This window comes from Mustela lutreola, chromosome 6 (genome assembly GCF_030435805.1).
Source record: "Mustela lutreola isolate mMusLut2 chromosome 6, mMusLut2.pri, whole genome shotgun sequence".
Lineage (NCBI taxonomy): Eukaryota > Metazoa > Chordata > Mammalia > Carnivora > Mustelidae > Mustela > Mustela lutreola.
The window spans coordinates 157,067,690-157,074,821 of NC_081295.1; the positions used below are offsets into that span (position 1 = coordinate 157,067,690).

The following is a 7,132-nucleotide window of genomic DNA, read 5'->3' on the forward strand; positions in this document are numbered from 1 at the left end:
GTGGTTGCCAGAGTCTGCAAGACCAGGTCTGAAATACGCTGCAATACCACAGCCAGGAAAGAACTTCTCACCTGTATTACAAGACAAGCATCTGAAAAGAAGCCACCTGCGAAGGAAAGAGCTCAAAGGGACCTATAACCTGTTCCTCCCTCCTCACTGAGCCTGGACAGAGCAGAACTCTGGCAACCAGTAACTGAAATGCACAGACTCTGAGCGACAGGGATGACAGGGGTGGCTGTGCTGTGATTTCTGACCTAGTAGTGATTCCAGCATGATGCAGAGGGTCTGTTTAGAACCTCCACTCTACACACTGCAGATATGCTACCAAATGACAGTCCTAAAGCCAGGACAGGGTGATGAAGGTAGGGACACATAATGTGAGAATCCCCCCAAGCTTTCTCTGTGCTGACTCATACCACACTAGTTCTGTCTCACATTTGAGAAGAAAAATGCTTTCCGTTGCAGTGAAGGGGTCTGCCAGGCTGTGACTGATGGCTCTGGGGCCTCCTGCACGCACTCCTGCTACTTGGTATCCTTCGCTAACTGGTAATGAATCATCTGCTGTTAAAAACTGCATTTCATGTGAGTCTGATTGACATTCTGGGTCTCTGCCATCACTACCTAAGCCAATGGTGTGTGCCTTGTATTCCTCAGGAAGCAGAAGAGCTGGAAGAATCCATGACTTGCTCTAGAGCATCATGATCGTCCTGACCTCCAGAGGCTAAACACAGATGAATAAAATAATTTAGCCAAGCCTTAGGTACAAGTCCAGAGCCATGCCACAATTGTTGGTGAACACGCAGAAGGAAACAGTCCAAATAATATTGGTGATTTACACAACCTTGGAGTCTGTTACAGACAAGGCATGGACACCATGGGGAGCAGATTCCTAACATTAGAAAAACATTATGGAACAATCCTGAACTTGTGTTTGGACTCTTAAGTAGTTTCCTTTTTATTTTAGCATGGATCCCAGAGACCTTTATTATCTGTAATTATTCCCATGTAACATAAGTGTCCAAATGCCATTCAAATATTTGCAAATGACACTACAGACAAAGGGTTGATATCCAATATCTGTAAAGAACTCCTCAAACTCAACAACCAAAACACAGATAATCAGGTCAAGAAATGGGCAAAAGACATGAGCAGACACATCTCCAAAGAAGACATACAAATGCCTAACAGACACATAAAAAGTCATCACCATTAGCCATCATGGAAATTCAAATGAAAACCACATTGAGATACCGCCTTACACCAGTTAGAATGACAAAAGTTGACAAGGCAAGAAACAACAAATGTTGGAGAAGTTGTGGAGAAAGGGGAACCGTCTCACACTGTTGGTGGGAACACAAATTGGCACAGCCACTATGAAAAACAGTGTGTAGTTTCCTCAAAAAATTAAAAATAGAGCTACATTATGACTAGCAATTGCACCACTGGGTATTTACCCCAAAGATACAGATGTAGTGAAAAGAAGGGCCATATGTACCCCAATGTTCATAGCAGCAATGTCCACAATCGCCAAAATGTGGGAAGAGCCAAGATGCCCTTCAACAGATGAATGGATAAATAAGATATGGTCCATATATACAATGGAATATTACACAGCTATCAGAAAGGATGAATACCCAACTTTTACATCAGCATGGATGGGATTGGAGGAGATTATGCTGAGTGAAATAAGTCAAGCAGAGAAAGTTAATTATCATATGGTTTCACTTACTTGTGGAACATAAGGAATACCATGGGGGACATTAGGAGAAGAAAAGGAAAAGTGGGGGGAGGGGGAATTGGAGTGGGAGATGAACCATGACAGATTATGGACTCTGGGTAACAAAAGGAGGGTTTTAGAAGGGAGGGAGTTGGGGGTTGGTGAGCCTGGTGATGGGTATTAAGGAGGGTATGGATTGCATGGAGCATGGTTGATATACTCAAACAATGAATCATGGAACATGACATCAAAAACTAATGATGTACTGTATGGTGACTAACAACACACACACACACACACACACACACACACACAGAAAAAAAAACCCAAATATTCACTTAAAGCAAATGAATCTGTTTTGCCCCCAGGGTTCTGTGTCTCCTTAAGAGCAAAAAAGTAGTTGCTCACCCAGAACAATAGGCTGTGTGCTTTCATGAGACGTCGAGGGGATTTGCACCAAAGAGAGTTCATTTGATGGACTTTACAGTGACCATTTGGATATAACTGTCAGGATGTGGTTGAAACAAAACAGAAAGCAGGAAATTTGTCACCGTCGGGGATAAACAGTATACAGAACTGTTTTCCTACTGATATACATGAAGCATCACTATGGTGTCAAGATATATCCTAAGTGTTGATTTCAAGTAAGAATACTGTGATGCTTTTAGTGATACAGAGCGAAACTGACTGTGTACATGATCTCCCCTGGCTGTCATTTCCAGCCTCCAAATGCAGCAAGATCACTTGGCATGAGCATGGCCAGCTCAGGGGTTCAAGGCCCTGGGGATGCCCGTTAGCTATCAGGATAGGGAATAGTAGAGTTGTTATGTGTAGGTGTCCTGCCTAAGACAGAAACACAGCCACCTGTACTGGGCTACAGTGTAGCATGTTGGAAAAACCTTTCAAAAATCAGAAACATTTCTATGACGATGGCATTGTCAAAGCTCCAAACCTCCATGGGAAAATAGGCTGCTTATGACAATATATACATGTAAAAACCCAAATCCATATCCCAAAACACATTAACGTGCAAACAGCTTGAGGTAAGATCTACGGGCTAGAATGTCTGGTTCAATTGTTCTGGATGTTTATATTCATTACTCCTAACTTAGAATTATATGACAGTTCATGCTGAGATGGCTATTTTGAAGCTTAGATACATGAAGATATTTAATAAGTAATATGCATCTTATTTTTTCCCTTAAATTTTCTCCTGGTGAATCTGGTAAGCACAGGAAATGAGATCTCTTATGAAATAAGGTCATTTCCCATTTTTTAAAATATGTCGCTCTGGGGCTGCCTGGGTGGCTCAGTTGGTTGAGCAGCTGCCTTTGGCTCAGGTCATGATCCTGGACTTCCAGGATCGAGTTCCGCATCGGCCTCCCAGCTCCTTGGGGAGTCTGCTTCTCCCTCTGACCTTCTCCTCTCTCATGTTCTCTCTCACTCATTCTCTCTCAAATAAATAAATAAAATCTTAAAAAAAAATATGTCGCTGCATTCAAATTATGTGGGTTCTTTGGCAGATGTGAGATATTGAAGCCATGATTAGTTGATGCCTCATCAAAGGATTTATAAAATATTATGAAGACAGTATCTAAGTGGATTTTACCCCTTGAAATTTTTGCTGCATTACTAGCTAAAATGGTTAGAATATAAAATAGAACTTAAGTCATGTACTGTTCAGATATGATAATGTCTTCAAAAGTCATTTTTATCCAAAATCTATAAAGAACTTATCAAACTCAATACCCAAAGAACAAATAATCCAATCAAGAAATGGGCAGAGGACATGAACAGGCATTTCTGCAAAGAAGACAGCTAAATGGCCAACAGACACATGAAAAAGTGCTCCATGTCACTCGGCATTAGGGAAATACAAATCAAAACCACAATGAGATACCATTTCACACCAGTCAGAATGGCTAAAATTAACAAGTCAGGAAAGGACAGATACTGGCGAGGATGCAGAGAAAGGGGAACCCTCCTACACTGCTGGTGGGAATGCAAGCTGGTGCAACCACTCTGGAAAACAGCATGGAGGTTCCTCAAAAAGTTGAAAGTAGAGCTACCCTATGACCCAGCAATCGCACTACTAGGTATTTACCCTAAAGATACAAACGTAGTGATCCGAAGGGGCATGTGCACCGAATGTTTATAGCAGCAATGTCCACAATAGCCAAACTATGGAAAGAACCTAGATGTTCATCAACAGATGAATGGATAAAGAAGATGTGGTATGTATGTGTATATATACATATACATATATATATATACATATGTGTGTGTATATATATATGTGTGTATATATATATGTGTGTATATACACACATATATATATACATACACACATATATATATAGGAATACTATACAGCCATCAAAAGAAAGGCAATCTTGCCATTTGCAACAATGTGGATGGAACTAGAGGGTATTATGCTTAGCAAAATAAGTCAGTTGGAGAAAGATAACTATCATATGATCTTCCTGATATGAGGAAGTGGAGATTCAACGTGGGGGGCTTGAGGGGTAGGAAAAGAATAAATGAAACACGATAGGATCGGGAGGGAGATAAACCATAAGAGACTTAATCTCACAAAACAAACTGAGGGTTGCCAGGGGTAGGGGGTTAGGGAGAGGGTGGTGGGTTATGGACATTGGGGAAGATCTGTGCTATGGTGAGTGCTGTGAAGTGTATAAACCTGACAAATCACAGACCTGAACCCCTAGGGGCTAATAATACATTATATGTTTATTAAAAAATTTAAAAATTATTAAAAAAAACTTTAAAAAAGAAAGTCATTTTTAATGAACAGGATGGCTCACGAGCTACATAACCAACTTGTTTACTTACATGGATGCTTCTTATTACACATAAGTACTCTCCAGAGTATTACCAGCTGATGCTCCCATTGTCACTGGCAGATATGCATCATATCCTCCCCCTCTTGTGACAAAGTCTACATAAAACCACTGTCAAACTGGAGACATCACACCAGGTCCTGATATCCAAATGGATTTATCAGGATTGATGTTAGAAGGGTTTTCTTTGAGCTGAAATTTTGTTTCACAGTTGCCCACCTCCTTCTGTGAAAACACTGTGATACAGTCAGCCTATGGGTCTCCCAATAGGAGTCATGATCACAAAATATGAGAGTAAGTGAAATGGCCCCCAACAATTGCCAGAAAATGCTAAAAGGCTAATATTTCCTGTAGTGTTGTATTGGTTCCTGTCTTCCCTATGCCTATATAGTATGTGTTTGAATGTCTTCTTGCAAGTAGAAATGGAATAGTGTTCCCAAATGATTGGGAAGGGCTCTTAAAAAAACTGCAGAGTTTTAAAAAATAATACTATGATGCAGATGCTCTAGGACACTAGGTCATATCTCTGGAGGCTGCATGAATCCATGGACTTAGATTTTGATCACTGACTTACATAAAAGCATCAGGTAAGGAAATTCCCACAGAACAGTTGTCAGAAGAAATTTTGGATGACAGGGAAAGGGGAAAATTATCTTAAAAGCTCTAGCATTCAAAGTACTCCATCAAAGGGTCTTCCCTGCCCAGTCATCTGGAGTCCTGGCCCCTGCAAAGCACCTTCTTCATTGCCCCCGTCACATCCTTGTTCCGCAGTGTATATATGATGGGGTTGACCATGGGGGTGATGATGGTGTAGAACAGAGCAACAAACTTGCCCTGATCCTGGGAGTAGTTGTTGCTGGGCTGGAGGTAAGCATAGATGGCCGTGCCATAGAACAGGGAGACCACTGTGATGTGGGACCCACATGTGCCAAACGCTTTCCTCTGCCCTGCAGATGACTTTATTCTTAAGACTGCCCTAACAATCCGACCATAGGAGACTGTGATTAATGTCACAGGTATGAGGAGAATGACCACACCTACAAAGAAGAGTACAGACTCATTCACAGTGGTGTCTACACAGGCAAGCTTGAGCAGTGGGGGGACCTCACAAAAGAAGTGGTCTATTTTATTTCTCCCGCAAAGTGGTAAAAGGAATGTGAGCACTATCTCCAGTGAAGAGTTGGCAAAACCAATGAACCATGACGCAGAAGCCATGAGGGCACAGAGACGGGGGTGCATGATCACGGTGTACTGCAGGGGCTTGCAGATGGCTGCATAGCGGTCAAACGCCATGACCCCTAAGAGAATGCATTCCGTGGACCCCAACCCTAGAGAGATGAAAAGTTGAGTCACACAGCCACCAAAGGAGATAGACTTGTCTGCTCTCCTGAGATGAACCAGGAGCTGAGGGACAGTGCTTGTTGTGTAACACAGGTCCAGGAAGCTTAGGTTGGAGAGGAAAAAGTACATGGGAGTCTGAAGATGTGGGTTGAGGTGAGACAAGGCAATGATGGTGGTGTTTCCCAGCAGAGTGAACAGGTAGAAGATGAGGAGAACCACAAAGAGGACTAGCTCCAGTTGAGGCCGGTCAGAGAACCCCAGCAGGATAAACCCAGTGAAAGAGCTGCCATTCTTCTGTTCCATCCTCTGTTAGCACATGTTTCCTGTCAGGACCAAGCATTTAGCATTTTTTAAAGAAGTCTTCAAAAAATTAAACAGTTGGTGGGGGGTGGGGTTAGGGTATGGATCTATCATCTTATAAGACAGGGTCATGGGATTTTATCAGCAATTATTTGAATAAATGGTGTACTCATTTATATTGATGTAGTTTTTACCAATATAGTAGCCAACACTTTGCTCTTCCTTCTGCAGATATCTATTTCTCACATTATCAAGTAGAGTTGTTTTAAAATTCCTGAAAGTTAGGGATATACCCTCTCAACATTCTAATCAGAATAAACATTTTCAAGAGTTATCCAATTGTGTGATCTATGAACAAAGTGTATGCTTCACATCACTCCCTATGATATAACAATTACATAGGTAATAGAGTAGAGATAAAGACGGGTACATTCTCAAAGCAAAGAACGGTCAAAGTACAAAGGAATCCTTAAATTAGTATAAGGAAAGGCATAAATAAAGGGATATTTTGGTATTATACAAAATCTTTGACATCCATCGACGTTAGGCTAATAATCCCATTTCTGGAAGCTCTCTTAAAAGGTTAGTGACACTGGACCCAACATATGGTCAGCTGTAAGGTGAGACTGATGACCATTTTCATCCAGCTGCTTAGTACTGATGCATAGTTCTATACCAACCAAAAAGGCATCCAAAAATGAGTATTCTAGCTCTATCCTATTCAAATGGTATTCAATGGCATTCAAATACACTACATTTTTAATTCTTCCAAGACTTTAAAAATCAGAATTGGATTTGATTTTGGATCCGCTGATGTGTGAAAGAAACTGGTACAAAACTGGCATAAACTAAGTGTCCATAAAATCCAAATAGAGAATGTAGTATTTCACACTATTTTATACTTCCTTTGATTTTC

General features: G+C 41.1%; 1 pseudogene; it reads right to left on the reverse strand.

Annotated features, from left to right (window-relative positions):
• Positions 1-5,280: 5,280 nt before the first annotated feature.
• Positions 5,281-6,234, reverse strand: LOC131832969 (putative olfactory receptor 2B8; annotated as a pseudogene).
• Positions 6,235-7,132: the final 898 nt, after the last annotated feature.